The 24,329-nt window shown below is 39.5% G+C and overlaps 1 pseudogene; it reads right to left on the minus strand.

Moving 5' to 3' along the window:
* Positions 1 to 9,860: 9,860 nt before the first annotated feature.
* LOC131737012 (biliverdin reductase A-like) overlaps positions 9,861 to 24,329 on the minus strand; it is a 35,046-nt pseudogene continuing 20,577 nt past the window's right edge.

The following is a 24,329-nucleotide window of genomic DNA, read 5'->3' on the forward strand; positions in this document are numbered from 1 at the left end:
CTGAGTTTACATTTTAAAAGCCATTTAAAACTGAATTGCATATCAAACTGTCAAAGGGTGAGCTGCCCATGTTTTCCATCTCCCCACAACACTCTTGATACATATAAGCTGTAACACAGCCTCATGGCTGAGGTTCATTTTGCCCTTGATACATATAAGCTGTAACACAGCCTCATGGCTGAGGTTCATTTTGCCCTTGATACATATAAGCTGTAACACAGCCTCATGGCTGAGGTTCATTTTAGCACTTGCGTGCACTTTTTATTTTTACACAAAACAACTCACACATGGAGTACTAACTAAGCTGTTTACTAGTCACAAAACATTAACATTACAACACAAACAAAAAGGTTTACACACTACTACTCAAATGATTTCAAAATGATTTGAGTATTTTGCTTCAGTTCAGATAATTACTTCCATGAAAAATAAAAATGTGGATCCTTAACATTTACCATTAGTTTACCATTCTGGTTTTGCTTGTTATGAAAGAAGCTTAGAAAATCGATGTCATAGTTTGTTCAAATCATGTAATAGATATTCTCTCTTTCAAATAGAGAATAAATAAATAGACAAACAAACAAACAAACAAACAAATAAATAAATAAGTTGCTTTAAGCATGAGCTTGGTTTTTACACCATTTAGTTTCCCTATAAGTGCGTGAATCTGATAAATATGTTTCTATTTTCAAAAAAAAAAAAAAAAAAAAATACTGCTCAACAGAGAAGCAAGAGTTAATGTACTTTGTGACCTGCATGACAGGCCAAGAAAAAAGTTCTAAATGATTGTCTCTTTCCATTTAACTTGACTGGCATGTACAATTGTCATATGCCCTGCGGTTTTCCTGAGAAGGTCACTATATGCAAAGGAACACAGTTAATAGCCAGTGCTACTTTGCATAGCAGCATAGCACACGTTTAAACATTGTACAGCTAATAGCTTTGGGAAGTTTACAACCTACTTGCATTCTCCAGGCCAATTTAGTTATCCCATTTTCTCCGAAGACCCTGGGCTGATTTAATTATCTAATTATATAAACAATTAACATGTATGTATGCATTTTTCTTTAAAAACAGCATGTGTATTTTTGCAACAATTAAAGCAACCATTGTGTGCAGAATCCATTGTTGTGGTCTATTGGTTACAAAGACATTCTTTGATGAACTGAACATGATACACAATAATACACACCAGAAGATTTTTTTATTCACATGATATTTGAATGTGCACTTACTGTGGCATACCATGATAAAAGTATAGCAAAGTGGAGTAAAGCATATTGAAAGAATGGTAAGCATAGTAGATAATGGTAAACTATGGTAAACGCACAGTTTAAACAATGAAAAAGGATGGAAATCTGCAAACTTGCATAGCAAAAAGTGGATGAATTCACCAGTTAGCTTCGAATAATAATTTTTTTTTTTTTTTTTTTTTTTCAGTGGGTTGTAACAGCAAAAAACACGTCCAATGCATATAATATTCAGTACCACGTTTTTACAAAATGTTTTAGTAGAGGAGACAAAGTAGCTTTCCTTATTGTATGAGTACATAGTAAAAGCCATGTCATCATTTCAAGACCTCTCAGGTCTCTTCGTCAACACTAAGCATTTAATAAACAAGGTTTTAGAGTGGGATGTAAGAAGCAGTGAATCCCCACCCCATGTTCTGCATTTGTACAAATGGGAATCAATGGGAATAGTTTTTGGAATCAGCTGCATTTGTGAGATGATTTTCTCATCAAAAGAGAAGTAAGTACAGAGACTGATTGGGGTAAAAAGTCTGGCAGGACAATGTGCAAAATATATTCATCAAATACAAAAATATGAATGGTCTTAATGTTAAAGTATAAAATATATATTCCATATTCATACCAAAAAATATAAATGGTCTCAATGTTAAAGTATAATCTAGATTTTTTAAATCATGAATGTGAAACAAGCAATGTGATTGGACAATTGGAGCCTTGTTACATATTATAAATCACTGCGCTGCCTCACAGAATTGAAAAGTATTGGACGGTAGCCACCTTGCTTTTACAGTTGCAGATGTACAGCTGTAACTATGAAACTGAGTGACCAATTACCTGCAAAAAATCTCAAAGTAGTAAGTATACATGCTGATCTGGATGAAGAACAATTAAATGAAGAGAGCAAAACAGAAAAAAATACCAAAAAAAAACAATCACTGTCTTTTTACTCACTCACCCTGACTTTGTCACTTAAAATAATGTATTTTTAGTAGTTTGTAAACGCTACAGAAAAACACAAAAAGACACTTCTGTACATTATCCACCCATCTCAGACACATACCTTGAAACATTACTGAAATCTGAGATGTCGTTGAATTTATTTTTATTCCCCCTGTCTGTTCTGCTCAAACAGTGTGCACTGTCAGTTACAGGGGAAAAAAAATAATTCAGTGCCGTCTCAACTTCACCCCCTGGTGTATCTTTTCAATCACAATGTCCACAATATCATAAATACAGATGTACTTTTGCATGTTCCAATAAAATTAATTTACACAGCTTAACTTAGAGTGTAGTTCAAAGTTATAAATGGGACTACTTTTTTGGCGTAAGGATATTTAATACAAAAAGTAATCATTTTTTTGATTTATGCTTTTTTTTCTTCAAATCCACTGTTTGACCTGGGTTATAAATGCAATAAGGCACTTCAGGGCATCCGTATACGTTGAAAATACAGACTCAACTTCGTCTTGTGCCCCGAGGCATCCGTATATTCAATGTATATGGACGGCCTGTCAGGCCTTATCGCATACATATATACACACACACACACAATATAAAATGTCTTTTTCTGTGTGATACTGCTTATATTTAAAATATATTTAAACATTTCAGCTCATTTATATATCGAGTCCAGGCTATTCTACTGCCAACTGTGGACGGAAGCTCCCAGGGGGCGGCACACAATTGGCCGGGTGGGGACGGCTTAAGTTGGCCGGGGTGTCCTCGGCTCACCACGCACCAGTGACCCCTGTAGACAGGCCAGGTGCCTGCGGGCCTGCCTGTAAGTTGCCCAGAACTGCGTGGTCCTCCGATGCTGTAGCTCTGAGGTGGCTGCATGGTGGGCCTGCAGAGTGAAAAGAAGCGGAAGGCTGACGGCACACGTTTCGGAGGACACGTGTGTCTGTCTTCATCTCTGCAGCGGGGGTGGCAGCGGTGAGCTGGGTTGAAATAAAAATAACTGGGCTTTCCAAATTGGAGAGAAAATTGGCGATTCCAAATTAAAATGTGGAAAGTTTTTTGTGTAACGCTATGTCTGGGTTTTTGTTTTTTTCGCTTGCTTTTTTTATTATATTTTTTTGGTAGCAAAATAAGGCAGTATGCACGTTCAGTTCTTTAATACAGCTAAACACGTTGTGCAAACCCAGTTTAAGAAAGCTGTATGATATCAGTAGTCGCGCAAGGCCAAATTGGAACTCAAACAGAAGCACTTAAATATAATATACCCTCCTGTATTTTAATATGAATTAGGTTATTTGCATTTGGAACGAGAATTTTTCTCCCTAAAAAAACCCCATGGAAACCCAAATTACCTGAAAGGTACGACCAAAATTATTTTATTTCTTAGCAGACGTGAGAAAAAGGCAAAACTTATTTTTATTTGTCCATGGAAACTCTGCCACTGTCAGCTACATTACATTGAAATGGTGCTGCGTATATAATGCAGCATAACCAACTATTGTAGTTTGCAAAGACCTCTCATTGAACAGAACAGAAACAGAGGGGCCACATCACAGTGGCTGATTCAATAATGCCACAACCATACCAGTTTATAGGGGTTTAGAGCTGCAACACTTGATTGATCAGCATGTCTTTTATTTTGCGAGCCTCAATTAAACATCAATGAATATTAAATGACTAGCAAATGCATGTTTTCTGTTATATTTGAAGGCTTTCATGGTCTACCCTTTTTTGCTTCTATCTTTTTAATAATATATATAGAGCATTACGATGTATAACAACAGTGTCAATGTACTGCCCTGTACATAGTGAGCCCAGTACATACATAACGGCCAGCATGATATTTTTGGAGGTCCCTTTAACAAATAGGTAAATATCCAATGTGGAATCGGATTACATAAGCAATACCTACTGCAGACTACAAGGGTTTGCATGCTTGGTGTGGGCTGCAGCTGTGAGCGGGTTGTAATAGCCTGGTTTTGGGATGGCAGGCTGCAGCATATTTTGTGAGGGCTGGTTGCTAAGCTTGGATGCCGTCTCAAGCTCCCCAGTGACCGCTTTTTGTTTATTGCAGCAATCTGTCATTGTATTTGCCGTGCAGTAAAAGCAATTACGTTGAACTACAGAGATGTATATTTTCCTTGTCAAAGGAACATGCAAAAGTATGACATTGCTCTATCTTTTCTCAAGGTCAATGTTTGCAGAACAATGCATACTTTATGTGCAGCATACTGCTAGTACTGAGAAGTTGGGTTTTTATTATTTTTTGATCTTGGATAATATATACATTTATTGTAACAACAGAAAGTAAACCTAAATGTAGTAAAAAAAAAATATTTGTTCACATTCTACACATTGGTAGTGGTATAGCTGTCACCACAAATAATAATAATAAAATAAACATTTCTTATATAAACACTTCACTTATACTCTATATAAAGCACAGCATATTGTTTTAACATTAGAACCCTGGAAATGTGTAGGAGTAACCCTGCTGGCTGTGGTGACTGGAGGCTTGGACATGTTTTCGTCTAACCCTAACCCTAAATGCACAGTGGTCTACTCTTCAAATATATGCAAATTATTTTATTTAGCCAGTCGTTTCCCAAGAGCAGTGGTACCTCAAAATGTTATATTGTTTTCTAGGAATGACTAGGAATTACATATTCTAAATATATAACATAGAACAGATAATTGTCCCCACGTCAAAATGTTATAAAATATTACTATCAATGCAGAATGACTGGGAAGAATATTTGTTTTTCATTTTACCCCTGTGACAGGATGGTCAAGTGGTGATGTCACAGACCAGGAAGTTGACACACACAAGGTACTACGAGTGAGTCGCAAATGCACTCTTTCTTTTATTAATCAAAATGAAATATTTAAGCAAACAAAAACAAAACACTATACACAAAACAGAGCCACAAGAACTAAAGGATGCACGGTGAGCGACGATCAAATTTTCTCAGAGTGGATGGATGACTCCTGAAACAATACAATGAAACAATACAAGGAGCAGTGCTGGAGTGCAGAGGCGAGAGGGCAAAGATAAACACAATGGTTTAAGCTTGGATAGCAGCATGAGAACGTGGTAGCTGAACATTGCCCCTGGGAACTGATCGATTGTAAGTCGCCCTGGATAAGGGCGTCTGCTAAGAAATAAATAATAATAATAATAATAATGTGTATTTTACTGCTGTGGGCTGAGGCAATGGTAACGGAGAGAGGATGTCGTATATAAATACATTGCTTGTCTGAGACATGTACTGTGTATTTTATTCCACTCTATTCTTATCTTGATTATACCCAGTTTTGGTTGTTTGTAATTTAGTATTTTAACAGGGTTTTAGTGACCATCGTGGCGGGTGTTTATTTGTGCAGAGGGGTTTTAATTCTGTGGCGCTTTTTATTTTATTGCTGTTACTGCTCGTTTTTATTTTCTGATTTTGTCCTACACAAACAACTCAAGACCTCTCTGGACCTGGACTGAAGTTGGAGAACTGAATTTGATTATTTAAATAGTGTAGCGTGGTCTTTGGAATAATTATCAGGTGCAATATATACAGTCAAATCTCAGAGAGGTAGGTTTATTTATTTTTCTTTTTGATACAGCAGTTGTATAGATTTAGCAGGGCAGACTTGAAACCGAGAACATGGCCGCTTGTTTATCTCTCGTTCGCTTACACAACGTATGTAAATACATATATATATATATATATATATATATATATATATATATATATATATATATATATATATATATATATTGTGAGACAGCAGGGAGGGGGTTAATTCCTCCCTATAGGAAAACATGTGCGTAAGGCACATTTTGGTTTTGTTTAATTGTTTAATTGTTTTTGTTAATTGTTTTATTATTAATCATTACCTGCACCTGGCTACTATTGAAAATTGGAGCCAGGTGCAGGGTTTAAAAGGAGAGCAGTCAGTCTGCTCTGGGCAGCTGCTGAAGAGGGTAGAAGCCCGACTGTGCTGGTGTGTGGGTACAGCCGTAATTAAAAGAAAAGGTAGTGTGAAGCCTTTTTTGTGTGTGCTGTTTTGTTTGTTTTGTTACAGGTAAACAGCTTAGCTGTCCTGTTTAGTTTAGGTTCCTGTTTTGTTTTAGTTAGTGCTCAAAGAGAGCTAGGTGTTTGTTTTGTTTACTTTTGTTTTTGTGTTCATTAGAAATAGCGCAACCGCGCTTCAAAAATCCATTCCTGTGTGTGTTGGGTCGTGTTTTAAAGAGGCAACGAACCGCGGTGAGTGCGATTCTATTACATAATATATATATATATATATATATATATATATATATATATATATATATATATATATATTTAATTATTTAGTAAACAAACTACACTCACAAACTCCTGATGTAGACAGGCTTCGGTAAGGAAGATGATGGTTTCTTGTTGTTTACTGTTTCTGCCTAACCTGTGGCTATTTATTTCAAACTCACATTATTACAAGAGTGGATGAGCTTCTCGTTAACTAGTGTCTGACGTCACCGTCTTCTTCCTCACTAACTTCCCGTCTACCCCCGAAATCTAGTGTCTCTAAACGGCCAAAATGCTACATATAGAATTAAACACAAATGAACTGAAATATACTGCTTACATTTTTCCAGTTATAGTAATAATAAGTCCTGCGTTAACCTAAAGTTTATTATATTGTTAATTCCCAACTTATATATATATATATATAATAATTCTGCTGTTTTTAATTCTACAATAGTTTTATTTGTGACCTGTTATTGCATTTATCCATTTAAATTTGGGTAAGAGCTGCGTTGGGTGTGACCACTTGCGAGTGGCTATAGGGGGGCTATTGACCACGTTTAAATTGGAGGAAGGTGCCGAATGCTTGCTACACAAGCCAGGTGTGGTCCACAACGCAGGGTACCGTGCACAGATGGTATAGGGTCTCTATTGGTTTCTTTTTTATGCCTCGGAGTGTATGCCTGTTTTATTTTGTCTTTTAAAATATTGCAAAACTAAAGTACCATATCTTTGCGCAATCAGTGTTACATTAATAACCCTAAATTACATTTTAATTGTGGTGTTGTCCCAGTGCATGTTGTTGGTCCCCATCCAAGTTCCCTTTGCAATTGAGTCCCTATACTCATTAAAATTAGGGTGGCGTAGCACGACTACAGCAGGGTTGTTAAGCATTTCTAATTGCACTATCCCTGGGATGGTACAGGAGCGAAGCTCTGAGGACAGGTAAGAACGGGATTTAAGCTTCCGGGAATGGGAAGGAACGGGACTACTCTGCCACCAGCAGACAGGAAGAGTGCTTTTTTGCTCTTTAAAGTCATAAAAGAGCCTATGACATGGAACTTGACTGTTACCATAAACATACAAAATAATATTAACAGGTCTCACTTGAACATATAATCACATTAATTTTACCAAATTATGTTTACTCGCTCTACAATGAATCCAATAATACCCGGAAATACACAAAGGGCGATCTCCATTTCCTGGTGTGGGGCCAGAAGACTGTGATCTCAGGTTCCTTGCATCTGCCAGTATGGCTGACAGCAACAGTGAAAGTGAGAGTAGCCTAATATTATCAGTTTCAGACACCTCTTATGAATGTGAATTATGTAGTATTGGATCTGATGATACTTAATTGATACTTAAAATATTTCATATTACCCATAATTGTATAGTTATATCAGTCCTTTAGTTAACAATATTGATACATTATTGATACTAGCAGAATAACAGAACGCTCTGGATTGCTACTGGCATGTATTTAACATATCTCTTTCTATATACATATGTGCAGTAAATTAAGGATGTGCACATTTTCGATTTTTATGATTATTACCCCTAATCATAATGCAGAAATGTCAAAGGCTACGATTTGGCAGTAGCAGCTACTATTTTTTGGAGGTACTGCTTTGGCGCTACCTTGAAGGGGTATGTATAATATTATGATTTTTAATAAATAAATACATGATGGATACTCTCTGAACATTTATGAAATGTTATTTCAATACCATGTTTTATTTTATTTTTGTAATGACTTAATGGTTCGTAATACTGTATTTCACTGACAGTTTATTGTGTCATTGACATACTAACATCTCTAAGCTGGGTTGCTTAGTAACCGATTTAGAAACTGAAACTGCCGTACGAAACTCTAAACAGTTGTTTTTATATCACCGAATTGATGTATTACGTCATTATATTGCACATTGTGCTTATAAAGACCCTGTGCTTGCACTGTATTTTTTTCTGAAAAAACTAAAACTAAAAACAAATTACTAGTAGTGTTTAATGCAAAACCCTATAAACCCTAATTTTATACATGAATACGAAAATATCTGTACCTCCAAATAATAGTTGATCTCTGTTTGTCACGGGATGGGATGGGACAGGATTTTTTTTGACAGGATGGGACAGGAATTAAAAAAAAAAGTTACGGGACAGGATAAATGTGGACAGGATGGGACAGGACTGGAAATTATGACTCTTTCATGGGATGGGATGGGATAGGAACACGTTTGACAGGACAGGATGGGACAGGACTGAGGTTTCATTCCCTTATCACTCTCTAATGGAAATCCCCAAGCTCCTACTCGACTTCTGATGGTGGAGTGGATAAAGAAAGCATGGGAAACGGTGAGCAGGGAGATCATTTGAGATGGTGATATGTTGAATGTGCTGGCTTGCACGATTTATTGCAAAATAAACAGAGTGAAACAAAACACAAAAACACTTTGTAAAACAGAACAGAAAGACAACAAACAATAACAAATATTGTGCTGGTTTAAAAGCCAGCATGCTTAGCAATTGTTATTTCGGTTTTTTTAAATTAAATTATCTCGTCTCCACATCCGTTCTCCACTCACGAACACACAACCCTGAGTGAGTGTTTCGTGCATCTATATATACAATTGTGCCGGTATTCAATTACTAATTAATTATTCACTTGAATCCCAGCATGTTACATTGCACGTGAAGTGATTGTGCAATCCTTAATACAACTATATATTTTAAATCACTCGTGCTCCACAGCCCTATTATATCCCGTGCACCAATATATATACACCAACAATAACACACTACATACTTAAAACACAATCTACACACAGGGTCGGTTCACCCCACCACATATCTCCCCCCTTGTGCGCAGCACACATGGCCTCAACAGCCACCTCCCCCCTTAAAATCCCCAAAGTTTCACTCACAGACTCGGGCCAGGAACAGAGATAACAAGGGGTCCATGGGCGGCAATGTTGCCAGTAGCCAGGCTGCTACTGGCAATGTTATCAGCAGACATGCTGACAGCAGAGCGAGTTCCTCCTCCCGCTGTACCACTGGTAGTGGAAATGCTGCCGGTGGTAATGCTGTCAGCAGATGTGCTGACAGCGCCGGGGCTGGCTCCTCCAGCCTGGGCAATCCTTTCTCCTGCTGCACCACTGGCAGCAGAAATGCTGCCAACGACGAGGCTGCCAACCGGGGCAATTCTGGCAGTGGAAATGCTGCTAGTGGTATCGTTGGCAGCGAAAATGCTGGCAATAATACTGCTGTAAGCAGACGTGGAGGTCAGCAGCAAACGATCTCCAGGGCAAGGATCTCCTGGCAATAGCGCACGGGCATCCCCAGGCGATGGTGAACAGGCCTCCACAGCCGATGCCTAACTGGCCTCCCCAGGTGATTGCAAACTGGCATCCCCAGGCGATGATGAGCTGGCCCCCCCAGGCAATGGTGAACAGGCATCCCCAGGCGTTGCAGGCTCGGCAGCCCTAGGCAATGCAGTTATAGCAGAGTCATGGTGTGAGGACGCAGCAGCCTCTTTAAGAGAGGATGATGGGGGAGAGTGCTGAGCAAGATTAAGGGACACAAAATGTTCCTTAGAGCTGCGGGATAACCTCTTCTAAAGCGTGTGCTTGGAGAAAGGGGCACAACATTTGCAGAAACTGCGATTAACCAGTGCCTCCTTGGCATGCGCTGGCCCTAGACAGGAAGAGCACCTGCCATGCTTGTCCTCCATAGGCAGACTGGCTTTGCATGTCTCACAAGGATAGAACACAGGCATGCAAGGAGCAAGCAATGCAATGTACAGTATAGGGTTGTACAGCTGTTGCCTCAATCTGCTTATTATTATTATTATTATTATTATTTATTTCTTAGCAGACACCCTTATCCAGGGTGACTTACAATTGTTACAAGATATCACATTATACATTATTTCACATTATACAGATATCACATTATTTTACACACAATTACCCATTTTTACAGTTGGGATTTTACTGGAGCAATCTAGGTAAAGTACCTTGCTCAAGGGTACAACAGCAGTGTCCCCCACTGGGGATTCAACCCACAACCCTCCGATCAAGAGTCCAGAGCCCTAACCACTACTCCACACTGCTGCCCTATATGCTGCTTATATATTGATCGGACGGGTCAGGACCCGAGCAGGACCGGTTTGGTACCGGTTCGGTGACCTCAGCCCCGGGTCTGTACTGGGTTGGAAACGGGTCGGTACCGTGACAGTAGCGGGTTGGTTCGATACCTGTTCGGTGTACTAAACACCAGGTCCGAACCGGGTTGGTATCAGTTTGGAACTGGGTAGGCACCGGTTTGGCACCATTTCGGCACCAATTCAGTGACTTAGGTACCAGTTCGGTGTACTTAACACTGGTTCGGTACTGGTCAGAACCGGGTCAATACCGGTTTGGTACGGGGTCAGTTCGGTACCAGTGTAGTAGCCTCGGTCCCGATGAGGTACCGGGATGGGATTGGACGCAGGTCGGTGACCTCGGTAGCGGTTTGGTACGGGTCCACCAGGTTGCAGCTACTGCTCGGTCTGGCACAGGGTACCGGTGAGGTAACCTCGGTCCCGGTTCGGTACTGGTTCGTTACCGGGTCGGGAACGGGTCGGTGACCTCAGTACTGGTTCGGTACGGGTCCACCGGGTTGCAGCCACTGCCAAAACCACTCAGTCAGTACCAACATGAGACTGAGGGAAGCCTGCTTGTTAGGATGAACTAACAGTCTTCGCAATGGTGATGCTAATATCAGTTCACCAAAACGACATCGAGATACTGTGGTTGTGATGCAAACCATCAACAGTGCTGAAGCGAGTATCTCGGTCCTGCGCAATGCTGCTGCTGAAGCAAGCAGCTGCTCTTATTTCACACATGCAAGCACCACGTTACAGACACGCCTGCATGTGATTGTCTGAAAAACAGAAAAAACACAATGAGAAGATTTTCTCAACAAAAAATAGTAATCTAACAATTACATAAATAATATGAATCCACTTCAGTATGGTGCTGAACTCCAGTAGGAGCTATGCAGCCTGGTGGGAGAGCACAAAGTCAGCTGGGTCCCTGGTGAAGGAGTGACTCGAACCACTGGCTTCACGCAGGGCACAAGGTCTCAGCGGGATTTAACTAGCAACAGGCTGTAGTGCACACAAATATACGTAAATAGATAAACTATTACAGCGATTCGCTTAAATATCACATACAAAATATGTAAAAACAAATACAATGCTAAATATATACAGATAAAAGCAACAATGTACTTATCTGAACAAGGATCTCCGATCAGGTCAGTCTTGAAAGGAAAAATGGTGCTGAGATCTGTGACTGCAATGCTTTTGATCCCTCGGGGGCGGGGTCACGAATGGGTCACAGGCTCAAAGAGCAGCTTTGGTATAAAGTGTTCAGGATTCGGGTCTTTAAATACTGACACGGTAATGGTTACATTTTGTACTTGAAAGGGAACTATTCTTACAGATTTCTATTACATGAGAGTGGGTGTTAAAACTTCATGCTGATATTGGACTCAGCTCTCGCCAAGATAAGCACCAGCTAAGACATAGCTTCTTTTACTGTAAACTACTGTGAGCCATGGCTTAAGTGTAATGCTGGCTCCAGAGATCAGCCGATTTTGCCTCCCTGCTGCATCAGCACACATAATGGCTGCAATGCTGGCTCCAGGGATCAACCACAGTGCGGCCTCCCTAGCGCATCAGCATGACAACCGTCTGGACTAAGCTGAGTAGGGTACTTCTCTGGGGTCTTCAAGTGGGCACCTTCCATCCTTGGTGTTTCGTCGACTAGCCCACAACACCTTAAGAAGGCTCAACAGTGATTCTGGCCCCCACTCAGCTAAGCCCAACTTACTTACCTTCATTTACATCAACATTGCTTTCTTTCTACTGTGCTCGAGGTCCCCAAACAGAATCTTTTTGTCTCAACCAGAGCCAGTTGCTGCTCCTTTCTGCTGCTTCATATAAGTTCTGCACTATGCGTCGCAACTCTTGAACACTGAATCCAGTGTCTCTGAGAAACCGGGTTGTGGAGTGTGCCACAAATCCTCGACAACCCACCTCCACTGGGTAAACCTGGACTCTCAATTCCTTGTTATTCCGCTTCAGCAGCTAGTTGAGCGTACCTATGTTTCTTCCTGTCATACACCTCATCCACTGCATCCTCCCATGGCACTGTTAACTACCAGGTGAACAACGCGTGCTGTTCCAGATCACAAGACAATATCAGGTCAAAGGCTAGTGGTGGCAATCTCAGGTGGGAAAATACGCTGTTGTCCAACATCTGCCAGCATTTTCCAGTCTCTAGCAGCTTCCAGTTGTCCTAGATGAGTTTTGGTTTTAATACTTTTTCTTGGAGGTTGCTCCCTTGGACAGAGGAATGTTGTTCTTTGTGTGTCATATATTGCTGGAATTGGTGGCAACCTGTTGGTAATGCTGCGCTTGTCTCCCATTGCAGCACCTGGTCATGACGCCAAGTAAACCGTCCTTGCCTAAGACCCACCTTACATACTGTCAAAATGTGTCTTCTTGTAGTTAGCAATGAACACAAAGGACATCACAGGTCCTCTTCTACCCATAGATTAAGGTTCTGTGGTGATGGGAGAACATCATATGTTGACCTGATAAGGAAACTGATCCTACCCTGTTTCATTGTCCATCTTGCGTTGTTCCACACTCTCCAATCTCGTCCATTCTCCCTGCCTGGCCTGGGAAACTGTCTTTATGCACAGTATATACTGTACAATATAGTATGTGTGTAGCTGGGAAGAGAAATTCAAATCTATTCATAGTTTGATAACATCACCAATTACATTTTCCTTACACAAAAAACGGCCCTTTGGAATAAAGACTTCGATAAATCTGGCCAAAAGTACAACCACTAGAATCCTATTATTATGTCTTCCTTCCGTTCAGTTAGAAATGCTTCAATAACGATTACAATGCTTTCCGCATTAGCCAAGAAAATGCATTGTGCTTCTGATAGGATGATGTATACTTATGATTAATAATTTTCAGAAGTCAGGGCAGGTTTCAGAATACAGACGGTTCAGAATACAGATGCCCTCCCTTGCTGATTGCCAGGCAGCTATCATATGACTGCAGCTGGGAATTGCTCATTGATTTAATAGAATGCAAATTCCTTTTTTCGATTCTCAGTGGCCAGCTGTGCATAGGCATGGCTTTCCCCTGTAAATTAACTGTAATTAAAATGCACTGTGTGACAGGATAGAGTCACGACCAAGGTTGGTGAATGGCAGGAAGTTTGACCCAGAGATGGAAAGATCCAGTTTTAGCTGCGCATGTATATTAACAAACAGGAACAAATAAACAAGGGCACAGGGGCCAAAATAAAAGGGTTAAACCAAACAAATCTGAGCATAAACACTACTGTTCAGGCTGGAGCGCTGCCTTCACTAAACAGTTTAAAATCAGTTTGCCTTGCCACACACTGAAATCAAGTTTTATTCTGGACTCCGTTCCTATCTAACTGAAGTGGTTTATCATGTGCTGTACCCCCAGACTAAACATATTGACACATTTGTTCTCCCTTTATAATGTAGTCGAGAGCCAAAGTTGAAGAGCTCTTTGATAAATATATGTATGCAAATGATCAGTTTTTTATTGGATAAATTGTTAAACTGTTTTGACTTTAAAAAGCTAGGTAGGTTGGATCAAATAATATACCCATTAGTCTAGTTTTTGAGAATCTTTAAACCAAAAATTGTTTCATTGTTTGTCAAAATAAAACTAAATTATTAATTATTTAACCAGGATAGTACCCATTGAGATTGAAGGCTCATGAAGGGGGTACTGACACAAAAACACAAACAGGTGTGAATGATCAGCAACTCAGCAGCATCAGTCGACCACAGAATTTAAACATATTACAATATAAAAAAACAGAACTGTGAGTATGGAGAAATAGCACTACCAATAATCAATCAGAGATACTGTATTATGGAACATTCAGTTCCCAGTGCTAGCAGTGAAAATGACAAGAAGGCACCAAAGTATCTCATACAATATACAATAATTGAGGGTGAGTGATTTAAAGTTAAGTTTCAAATTTGCAGGAAACTGCTTCCAGGTCCAAGGAAGTTGATAGGCGAATGACATGGTAATAAACTCTGTGTGAACCTTTGGGATGGTACATTAAGAAGTACCTTTAAAACGTAAGCTTTAACTTATATTGTGTTTTAATAAAAGTGAGCTTACATTGATGCTGGTACTACTGCAGTCTTCAAACTTTTAACTCAGAAGTAGGAGAGGGGGCAGTGATACTTTTAAAATACTATCTGGTGAAAGGGGACAGTGAGAGTATTTTAAAAGTATCGAGTGAGAGGGGGCAGTGATAGTATTTTGAAAGTATCGAGTGAGAAGGGACAGTGATAGTATTTTAAAAGTATCTAGTGAGAGGGGGCAGTGATAGTATTTTAAAAGTATCTAGTGAGTGGAGGCAGTGATAGTATTTTGAAAGTATCGAGTGAGAAGGGACAGTGATAGTATTTTGAAAGTATCAAGTGAGAGGGGGTAGTGATAGTATTTTAAAAGTATCTAGTGAGAGGGGGCAGTGATAGTATTTTAAAAGTATCAAGTGAGAGGGGGCAGTGATAGTATTTTAAAAGTATCGAGTGAGAGGGGGCAGTGATAGTATTTTAAAAGTATCGAGTGAGAGGGGGCAGTGATAGTATTTTAAAAGTATCGAGTGAGAGGGGGTAGTGATAGTATTTTAAAAGTATCAAGTGAGAGGGGGTAGTGATAGTATTTTAAAAGTATCAAGTGAGAGGGGGTAGTGATAGTATTTTAAAAGTATCTAGTGAGAGGGGGCAGTGATAGTATTTTAAAAGTATCAAGTGAGAGGGGGTAGTGATAGTATTTTAAAAGTATTGAGTGAGAGGGGGCAGTGATAGTATTTTAAAAGTATCTAGTGAGAGGGGACAGTGATAGTATTTTAAAAGTATCTAGTGAGAGGGGACAGTGATAATATTACAAGTACTATTAAGAGGTAAGACTGGATTTTTTCATTGTGGTTAGCACTCCTTTAACATATAATGAAGCATATGTGTTAACATGTTATTAAGCTAGTTATTAACAGTTAATTAAAAACTTCACATTAAAAATACCGTTACCAAAAGGTTTGCTTTATCAGTTTGTGACCAGCCTTTTATAAAAGGTTTGATTTAAAAGCACTATTTGAGGAAACTGATTTTTATTAAAGTGTAGATCATTGTGGACCTGGATCAACTCCCAGTCCAGTGGGAGCTGCCCTCATTCAAGGTGAAACTCTGACAGCAGTCAGAGGTCAACAGGCTGGGTGAAAAGGAGAGACAGTTGCAATGAGCCGTGTTTTAATTGGATCAAAAAAAGGTCAGAAATCACATTGGCTAGCCTCCAATATGCAATAATAGGACTAAGAACACAATTAAAATGTTAAAGTCAGTAACGTAAACTACATTCACTACAGTATGTGGTGCCTAATTATTTCCTAGTAGAAGCAATTAATAAATAATTACTGCCCAGCTTAAAGACATTCATGTTTGTTTACTTTAATTGTCATAAAATATATTTTTTATAATCCTATCCAACTCCCACATGCAAGAGGTTAAAAATAAAAGGAAGGGGAGCCTTTTTCGAAGACACTGTTGGTGGCCCTTGTGTATCTGTGAAATCAGTTGCTATATTTATCATTCAGAAGAAAATGTAAGTTAAAAATTATTTCTGAATGAAATAAACATTCATAGATTGGTCCTTACACTGGGTAGAATGGGTTTTAGGGAATTCTTTTTTTAATTGGGCTATCTTTACTGGGAACAAATCCTTTTAATATGATGTATTTTGAACAAACCTTTAAAATGTTAACGATAAGCTCAGCAGGAGCCAGCTTCGAGGAAGGAGCAATATCTATGGATAGGTTAGCAAATAGAGCTTGATATTTATATATTCCTCGTTGGGAGAAGAGTGATACGGAAGAGACAAAGTTGGAAAAGAAAGTAAACCCAGACAAAGGATAATAAAGGCAGCCAATTATTTTCTTTACATGAGGAAGACCATGCCAGTGCAACAAACAAACACAATACTGCAAATTGTGCAGCCAATACCTACCACTACAGCAAAACAGATTCTACATGGCCTTCTATTTCCCAAATCATAATGAATACTATAGTCATTTTTCATATAGGACATTTATAGCATTTAAAGATAAACATTTTAAAGTGCAAAAAACGGGTTTATATTGAAACAATAACATAACAAAATTGGTATCTGCACAGTCATTTGCATGAGCACACGTCCTTGTCACTTTACTCTTGTTCTAAAATATTATGGCTTTATGTGTTCTACTACTCTTTATCTTCACCTGAGGAAAAGTGCATTTTAAGTACATTACAATTAATTAAATATACTAAGGGTAATTGAAGAATAGGCTTCTAGCAGCAGTTTTACTGCTCTGTAATTACCTTTTTCTTCATTGTCTTCATTTACCTTGTCAGTCTTAAATGGTAGCTGCAGCTAGAGTGCTATAATCTGCAGCTACTGTAAATTCATAAATTGAAGTTGAGCTACACTCTACAGTTCCTTGTCCCAGCTTAATGGACTTTCACAGCAGTTAAATAGATTGAAGATGTTCCTATTATGGGTCTCCTCCTCAAGTTCTCTTTCGACTTCTCCACAAGGGCTGGCTCTGCTAGGTCATTTCAGTGGTGTGTATATGAACATTGTAGTGCAATAGTGTGTACCTAACTGCTGTTGACTGGTTTAAAGGCCAATAACAATTTATTGAGAATAGCTACAGTTTTTATATTTTTACTTACAGCTTTTTGAAACATTAAAAACATATTTTTGCAGTTTACAATATACTGTACATCCTACATGAAACCATAAAATGTTACTTTATTTAGGCCTAATCTCAATACCCTCTTTTAATATAGGGCCTGCTATTACAGATAAATGTGTCCGTTTTTGTGTAAACAGATAAATGTGTCTGTTTTTGTGTATTTTACTTTATCAGAAGCTGCATTCCTATAAACTGTTATCAGAAGCTGCATTCCTATACTCTATATTATACTCCTTACCAAATTATCTTTAGTGGCATTTTTGACAAAGTACCAATTCTATCCCAATGGTATGAAACAATACACACTGATTATCCATATGAGTCTATTGTGTTGCCATATTGGGGCCACTATGCTGCCTGTTGCTAATGGCTCTGTTAAGGTTTCTTAGGGTGTATGGTGAAAACATAGAAAATTGTCATACAGCATAGTAGTTGGTATAGAAAATGCTAAATCATGGAGAAGTATGGTAAACCGTGGTATAGCACAGCTACTGGTATACAGTAATTACTTTTTGTAGTCACTTGGGTGTTCGTACTGTACTGTATGTCAGCTGAATATCAACTTCCAATGTGGATAATGATGTAATCACAGATGACTTGTCTTCACCATACTTCTAGCCAATATATAGAGCCACTGTAGGTAGTTTTACGAAATAGCTTTTCTGTCATGTAGTCATGGAAAGATCCCTTGACTTATATTTCTAATTTTCATAATTCCTTGGAAAGCAGTTTGGATCCTGTGTTGATTGGGTGGTCAGCTGTTAATACGGCAGTGCTTAATGCTTATACATTCAGCATTGTATGTTTTCATTCTTAGTTAATTAATCATTTATTATGGTTCCCTAGTGGGCAATTTCTATATTAGGTCATTGTGTTCCCTGTGACTTGTTCTGTGCCAGTACCAAAACTGAGCACTATGCAGCATATAAAGAATAATATCATTCAGAATATGTTCATATACTTCATACAAGTCACGTCCCCATTGGAACTTATTAGCAGTATCTACACTTATAATTTCACAGAGAGCGTAGATCTCGCAAAAATTTAAACCACAACAGAATCTACATATGAGAATACCAGCTTATCATCTATTTTATTCTGATTTAATAACTTATATGTTTAGAAGTGTTTGGTGGCTTCCTTTAATCAAGTTGAGAGAGTGTACTTTCTCTTGCTCTATTTGTGTGACAGACCCGACTCACGTCACTCACAAGCCTCACAAAGGTAAGAGTGTGTGAGAAATACACTCTCAACTTGATTAGAGGTAGCCACCGAGCACTTCAAAACATACATGACTATCTTCATAAACAAATGCAACATTATTAATTATGTACCTTTTTAGGTAATGAAAAAATACCAATGACCTAGGCTTTGTTTGACCATTCATGTATAAATAAAAGCAATACAGGTAGCTGTTTCCACAAAATTCTAAAAGTGGAGGGAAATGTTTTCACTGATAGTGACTTTACTACTGGAACATTAGGCTGGGCTATTTCAACCTTGGAGAATTCCTAAAAGACAGAGAGGCCTTTGATGACAAATTTAATTCAGAATGATACCCTGGTTGTCATAGCAATAACATCAGAGAATCAAACAACATTCTGGGCCAGACGTATCACTTTATTGCAGCCATAATGAGGATGGGAAAGAGATCTGAATTAAATATTTTCAAAGTGAATAAAAGCATAATACTGTGCTTAATACGCAACACAGATCAATATAAACCTGTTTTTAACAGCTGACTGTGTGGAAGCTTGTTGTTGGAAACATTGTCAAATTGAATGTTCTTTCTTTCTTTTTCTTCTGTCAGAATTGCATTAATTTGAAGCACTAACTTAAGTTGCGCCAAATACATTTCACCCTCTTTATATGCTGAACTAGTCCACATGAGCTAACTGGCCATTCTTACTATGCAAATAGGCAAGAGGAAGTGTTAACCCTACACTAGTTTTCTTGTGCATTTTGAAAGGGTTGGCTGTTTACTTCCCATGATTCCCCAATTTTTTATAATTTTTTTATGAAAAGTTAGCACAAAACAGTGGAATAGAAATCACAAAAAAATATATATATTGGGAAAGAAAGAATACTGGAGTGGAACAATTCAATTAAAAGAAAGACACAAAGCGAGAGAGAAGAAAGGGGGGGGGGCAATGTTGTTCATATCCAAGCTTCTCCCCTGGTTACTTTTCTGGATAAAGCATTATTTAAGTATGCCAGCTGAACCGTTTGTGTCGTGAAAAACAGTTTTATTTGTATCTTTTTCTTCACAACAACTCCGGTTAAATACACAGTTGGATGAACAAAACAAAAAAAGATCTCAAATGCTTTAAATAGCTTATCTGAATCCATGTTTTTTTTGTTGTTTTTTTTGTTGTTGTTTTTTAATTGCCCCTGTTGTCATATACTGTATTTCAGGGCTTCTTCTAGCAGTTTTTCATGGGTACCGAATTGATTGGACTTGCTGTCCTATGGAGATTCCTCTGGGGACAGGGATGGACAAGACTGGAGGGATCTCAGAGGCTCTGCAACACACTCAAGTGAATTCACATCCCACACAAATATTGGAACGCCAGGAGCATGTTCTTGACAGCAGCATCCTAGGAATCACACCTGCTCAAAACACGCTGTACTGAAATGTTTACTTGAATGTAATGTTTGATTGAAAGCAGAACACTTGGTATAGACTAACAATACATCTAAAAGAATGATTGATTTGATCAGTCTATACCCCGTTGGGATAAGTGCAGATGGATTTGAGCATTTAAAGCACAGGGGAAATCACCCTGGATTGCATCAACCAACTGGGATGACCACCAAAACTAATGAAGATTCCTCAAAATACCCATAATCTTACAACATTCAATAATTCAGTCAGGCTATAAATTATTGGAGTTTGCCATTCTGTTGATAACATTAATAACATTTAACACTTTGCGAATGTTAATCTGTTGCAAAACAAAGTATTATCTTCTGATACTTTATTAATTCAGTCAGATTAATCATTACGCTACAATACTGGGTGTTTTACTGTAAATTATGAACTGGTAAACATCTTTGTATTGTTACATTGCTGCCTCTTGTCTTACAACCGTAATAAAGATGATATGCTTTGTCGCAGTGAGTAACTATTCTAGTTGCATCTGCTGATTATTTTAAAATAAGTAAATCTGAAGGATGGAAAACTTTGCATAAAAAGTACTCCTACTGTAAAACACATGTTTGTTAAAGTTGCTTTTAATAACAGGTTGCTTGAAGGTATGTTTTCTAGGAGCTTTTCAAACACGACTAGAATATAATTATTGGAGAAAGGATAGCACATAGTTCCTCCTCTGGAAAAGGTTAATGCAATTGGAACTTATTGAAAACAACCAAGTCTTTGACTCCCTTAAGCAAGTACTACTCTCTGCAACTGGCCATCATGCGTTTCCAAGAATGCCAGCCTTTTAATTTCAGCTTGGTCAGAGTAATGCAACATGAGATATGAAGACACTGTTCAGAAGGCTTTCCAATACAAATAAGGATCAACTACTGCAATATTCATGGTGGCAAGTTAGGGTCAGCAATTTTAGCAAGAACACAGTCGCAATGTAAAGCTAAATTACTGTCCCTTGACCCAATCCGACGTTTCAATATTTAATTAGGTTGGCTGTTTATCATTGAAACAGTTCCCTTTGTCCCAATACAGTATTCAAAATATAAGAGCCTTATACGTAGCAAGAAGCCATAGAGACTTCAAGTGCCACTTGAGTTCAGACTTGCCAGGGAAAAAAGAAATCAACATTTTACATGAACAAATAAGGATAACCCATGTATTAAAAAACAGTAAAAACCAAATAACCTACAGCAAAATATGTGATTTGTGAGAATATTGTGCTAATAAAGTACCCAAAATGAGATTCTAGCCTAGATCAAACATCATTGGAATGATCTGGCATCTTTAGATTTAAATTGGAATCTTTTCTTACTAGCACTGGAACATGCTGCAACTATATATATATATATATATATATATATATATATATATTGTAACACAGCAGGGAGGGGGTTAATATCCTCCCTGCAGAAAACATGTGCGTATGCACATTTTGGTTAATTGTTTTATTGTTAATTATCACCTGCACCTGGCTTTGATTGTAAATTAGAGCCAGGTGCAGGGTTTATAGGGAGAGCAGTCAGTCTGCTCTAGGCTGCTGAGTAGAAGGAGGCAGGAAGAGGTACTCTGCTTCCCAGCAGTCGTAAGGTAAAAAGTAAGTGCGGTGTTAAACCTGTGTTTTGTGTAAGTACGGGGAAACAGCTTAGCTGTCCCGTGGTAGTCAGGGTGTACCTGTGTGTTAGGTAGTGCTCGTAAAAGAGCTAAGTGTTTGTTTTGTTTATTTTGTTTTTGTGTGACTATTAAAAAAATAGCGCAACTGCGCTTTTAAAAATCAAGTTTCGTGTGTGGCTGGGTCATTTAAAGTGCTGGGAAAGAACCCGAAGCACTAAAACCCTTCACATATGGTGGCAGCGGTAAACAGCACTACTGACCCGAGGAAAGTAAAAATGGAGACTGGAGACTGTTTGGAGGTGATGAAAATACTTAGACAGATGGTTGCGGAACAAGAAGAGGCCAACCGCAGGCAACGAGAAGAAAATGAGAGGCGAAGGCTAGAGCGAGGGTTTCCCCCACAAAAACCAACGGAACAGACAGAGTTGGAACTGCTGATCCAGAAGACGGACTGGGCTGCGCTGAAATGGGAGTGGCCTGCGGCACAACCAGAACCGTCTGCAACAGAGCCCAGAGGGGAGGAGCCGCCGCTTCCAGAGCCCAAAGGGGAGGAGCCGCCACTTCCGGAGCCCAGAGGGGAGGAGCCGCCGCTTCCAGAGCCCAGAGGGGAGGAGCCGCCGCTTCCAGAGCCCAGAGGGGAGGAGCCGCCGCTTCCGGAGCCCAGAGGGGAGGAGCCGCCGCTTCCGGAGCCCAGAGGGGAGGAGCCGCCGCTTCCGGAGCCCAGAGGGGAGGAGCCGCCGCTTCCGGAGCCCAGAGGGGAGGAGCTGCCGCTTCCGGAGCCCACAGGGGAGGCGAAAAGCATACCTCCACCACAGCCCCGACCACCACCCCTACGGTCCAGTCCGGCGTCGCTGCGTCCGGTCCCTCGCCCCTTGCTCCTGGACACCCTGCCGGCCTTCCTGGACCTCCCTGTGCTGGACCTAGAGCCCAGGAGTCTGCAACACTGGCCACAGCTCTGCCCCTGGTTCCCTGCTCCGCTCTCCCCGAGCACCCAGACGTCGCTGGGCTGCTGCCAGACGTCGCTGTTGCTCCCCCTGTTAGCTGCTTCGCTTCCCCTGGGTGATCGGACATCACTGCACCGGTTCCCAGGGGAAGACCTCTGTCCACTGCTGCATCCTCCAGTGCCCCGGCCTACGCTCCGGTCGCCCCTGTCAGCCTGTTGGGGTCCCTCGTCGCCGGTGCGCGGTCCTTACCTGGCTGGGCCAGGACGTGGACCGATCCACCCTCAAGTCCGCCCGTGGAAGAGGGCGAAAATTGACATTTGTGGACTCGAGGGTGGGTGGTTGTGTTTTAGGGGAGGGGGTGGCCTTGGAATGGCCGATCAGTGTTGCACACTTGAGGGGGAGGATGTGTAACACAGCAGGGAGGGGGTTAATATCCTCCCTGCAGAAAACATGTGCGTATGCACATTTTGGTTAATTGTTTTATTGTTAATTATCACCTGCACCTGGCTTTGATTGTAAATTAGAGCCAGGTGCAGGGTTTATAGGGAGAGCAGTCAGTCTGCTCTAGGCTGCTGAGTAGAAGGAGGCAGGAAGAGGTACTCTGCTTCCCAGCAGTCGTAAGGTAAAAAGTAAGTGCGGTGTTAAACCTGTGTTTTGTGTAAGTACGGGGAAACAGCTTAGCTGTCCCGTGGTAGTCAGGGTGTACCTGTGTGTTAGGTAGTGCTCGTAAAAGAGCTAAGTGTTTGTTTTGTTTATTTTGTTTTTGTGTGACTATTAAAAAAATAGCGCAACTGCGCTTTTAAAAATCAAGTTTCGTGTGTGGCTGGGTCATTTAAAGTGCTGGGAAAGAACCCGAAGCACTAAAACCCTTCACAATATATATATATATATAAAGCAATATATTCTGTCAAGAGGAAGTTCTAGCAATATTCCAAAACAAAATCTGGGTATTGGTAACTTTTCTCTGTTCTGTTTTTCAGTTTTTTTTTAATCAATATACCACCAATATTTGCCATAGATTTTTTGTTTTGTGCTAAAACAGTAAAAAAAAGCGTATAACTTGAATTGCTTCAGCCTCAACTAAATTATATTTCTTATAATTCTATCCATTGTTCATCAATTCCTCTACTGGAAAGCAGCAGGGATTTAGCAATATCTTGTCTTTAAGATAAATACAATGACATTTAACTGCATTTCTGATCTAGACATTTAAAATGGTGGATTTATTTTCACTGTCTACAATTAAACATGCAACACAGGGGATTTTTAAGCATTCAATAATAATAACTTTGTCCAATAAATAATCTCAGCCAACCACATTTTCTTCAATTCAAGACAATTACATTTACAGGCACCTTTATTTAAAACATATATGTAAAGTTAACAACAATCGGTATTACAATGAGTTTACATATCTTAAATATGAAAAAAACAAAACTGAACACACAGATGTAAACAAATGGGTAATTAGCTTTTTTCAGTTATGAAGCTTAATGCACATAAAATAAAAAAATGTTATCAGAGTCATACTAGAACAGGGATAACAGGATCTTTTTTTTGTTTTTTTTTTAAACTCCCCATATAGGTGGGAAAAATAAAGCTTATAAAGGACACATGGAGTGCAGGAGGAGCAAGTGTACTTCCCAAAAATCAACATGCACTTTAGTCCTACTTCTCACTCGACAAAGCTTATATGAGTTGTAAAATATGTGCAAAATGTGTTTCAGCAAAGCTGTAACCTTGTGGTAAGTGGAGTATAAAATCCATGACAAAGGACT

Source organism: Acipenser ruthenus, chromosome 4 (genome assembly GCF_902713425.1).
Source record: "Acipenser ruthenus chromosome 4, fAciRut3.2 maternal haplotype, whole genome shotgun sequence".
NCBI classification, from domain to species: domain Eukaryota; kingdom Metazoa; phylum Chordata; class Actinopteri; order Acipenseriformes; family Acipenseridae; genus Acipenser; species Acipenser ruthenus.